The sequence below is a fragment of the Nicotiana attenuata genome, unplaced genomic scaffold, assembly GCF_001879085.1.
Source record: "Nicotiana attenuata strain UT unplaced genomic scaffold, NIATTr2, whole genome shotgun sequence".
Classification (NCBI taxonomy): domain Eukaryota; kingdom Viridiplantae; phylum Streptophyta; class Magnoliopsida; order Solanales; family Solanaceae; genus Nicotiana; species Nicotiana attenuata.
In genome coordinates, this window is record NW_017670605.1 from 459,760 (window position 1) to 462,743 (window position 2,984).

Below are 2,984 nucleotides of genomic sequence, written 5' to 3' on the forward strand. Positions count from 1 at the left end.
CTATCTGCTCCGATGGAACCTCAGTTGCTTGTTCCTACTGCTGCTACTGCTCCGCCCGTGGCTATTTTGACTTCTTCAACCGTTCCTACTGCCACAACTTCTCATGTTGAAATTAGCTCTTCTAGTGGAAGTAGGACGATGAAACAAGTTACCATTGAAGTTTCCACTGACGGTAACCTTTTGAAGAAATCAGGCCAGGCTAACGTGTGGTTGAAACCGCTGATAGGCCCAGTTGAAAAGTCTAAACTGGAAAGCCATAGCTCTCTAACTTGGATGAATGATATTGTGCATTCATCTTTGAAGGTATAAACCTCATTTTTTTATCTCGTGTAATTTTTCTTTTATTAGTATCACATTTTTTTTCTTACTATATAGATCAACCTCATCGGTACGGAGATAATGAAAAGGATCGTTCATACGGAGCAGCTAATGCATGACTATCATACTGAGGCCGATGATTGGAAAGAGCAGTACGAGAGTCTTCAACTTGAAATGGAAGTTGTAGAGGAAAACAAGTGTACCTTGGAGCAGCAAGTAAAGGTTTTGGCAGCAAAACTAGCGGTTGAGAAGGCCTCTTCTAATCAGGCGGGCAAAGACAAGAACCTTCTTGAGTCTTCATTTGCTGAACAACTTTCTAAAGCTACTGAAGAGATAAGAGGTCTGAAAGACCTGTTGAATCAGAAAGAAGTTTATGCTGGTGAGCTTGTTTAAACACTCACCCAAGCTCAAGAGGATCTCCGAATGTCTTCTGATAGAGTTCGATTTTTGGAGAATTCACTTGCCCCCCTGCAGGATTCTTATGATGCTGCCTTAACTGAGAAGAAAGAACTTATGAATGAGATTGAGCATTGGGAAAGATACTATGAAGCCCTTGAGGACAAGACTGCCGTTGAAATAAGTTGGGCTTTTCTGAATGCACGCCATGATACTCTGATGGAGACAAGCCGGGAAGGTTTTAACTTGACTGCTGAGATAACAAAAATCAAAGAAACAATTGAGAAAACCCAGCAAACTCTGAGTTTTTCTTCACCCGTGGCTGACACTCCCGAGGGTGATGAAGTTATTCCCGGTGAAGTGGTTGTTCAACCTCCTTCCGCTCAAATTGCTCATCCTGGTTCTGATGATGCCGTTGCTGGTTCAGATTCTGGCCGTTAGTGAAAGTTTAAGATAATTTGAAGTGTTGTTTTATTTGTTTTTTTATTGGTGGAACAATTGAAGGTTTACCCCTGGTCCTTTCTTGGGGGTAATGTTTTTGGAATATCATACCCTTAGTCCATTTCGGGTTTTTTTTGTAAAGACGATGAAGTTGGAACTAAGTTCATACTTAGTTTTAACGAAGTTATTAAGATATTATAAAGTTTTTGTCCAACTTTTATGATATCTTTATCTTGATTTTCTTTTATACTCTCTTAGTGGTTTACCCTTGCCTTTTTCTTTATAAGTTTGAGGTTTTACTTTCCGCTTGACTTTAATGCTCGGGTTTTTGTTTTACCCTTTAACTTTTGCATTTAAAAATGCTTTGTTAATTTTGTGACTTTTCGAACAAGCACGAATTATAAAAGAGGGCCCTTTTATATACGATACTTAATGAAGAAGACGTCTCAACTTCATAATGGTATAAACATACGAAAATAAAAATAGGAACACACATGTTTTGTCTCTTTTGAACTTTCAATAACATTTTACATGTATTTTACTTCCGCGTGTCTTTTAGGTCTAATATCATCATTTGGTGTGGGCTAGTTTTTGCCTATCATCTAAAATTATTAGTATAATTTTAACTGTTCAAAAATAAAAATCGTAATTAAGGGATACCTGACTGTAGGTGTTTCCTTTCCTTAGAAATAATACTTCTTCAAATGGCTTGAGATTGAGGAGAGTATAATGAAGCAGAAATCAAGGGTTAAATGGCTCAAGTTGGGAGATTCAAATACAGCTTATTTTCATGCATGTGTTAAGAATAGACAAGCAACAAATCATATTGGAAGATTGACTGATAGTGCAGGGCAAATACTCATGAAAGCTACTGAAGTGGAGACAGAAATATTGAAGTTTTACAAGCAGTTACTTGGAACATCAGCAACACAACTACCAGCAGTCAACACAGAAGTGATGCAGCAAGTGTATGAACTAAGCAGACAACAACAATTGCAGTTAATAAGACCTGTAACTGGAGATGAAATCAAGCAAGCATTACAAGGTATTGACGACAACAAAGCACCAGGGTGTGATGGATATAATGCATTCTTTTTTAAGAAAGCTTGGCATATAATAGGGGAAGAGGTAACTGAAGCAGTGATGGAGTTCTTTGATGAAAATGTAATGTATAAACCTATCAACTGTACATCCATTACTCTAATCCCTAAAGTAAAGAACCCTAGTAGTATTAAAGAGTTCAGACCTATATCTTGTTGTACAGTGTTATACAAGACTATCTCAAAGATCCTAACAACAAGATTCCAGAAAGTTATGCCAAATTTGATTGATAATTGTCAAACAGCATTTGTGCCAGGAAGGTTGATCATAGATAATATCATAATGAGTCATGAACTAGTCAAAGGCTATGAGAGGAAGAATATATCACCAAGGTGTATGTTGAAGATTGATATGCAGAAAGCTTATGATTCTGTGGAATGGGTATATGTTGAGCAGGTGAATGAGGTTATTGGGGTTTCCAAAAAAATTTGTAAAATGGGTAATGACCTGCATTAGTACAATTTCTTACTCAATCATTGTAAATGGAAAACCAACCAAGCCATTTGAAGCAAAGAGAGGACTAAGGCAGGGGGATCCTCTTTCACCATTGTTGTTTGTGATGGCTATGGAGTACCTATGCAGACTAATGAAGCAGCTAGGAAACATGAAAGAATTCAGATTTCATTCAAGGTGTGCTAAAGTCAGATTAATACAATTGGGATTTGCTGATGACCTTCTGCTATTCTGTAAGGGAGATGTGCAATCTGTCAAGGCCCTGCACAAACAGC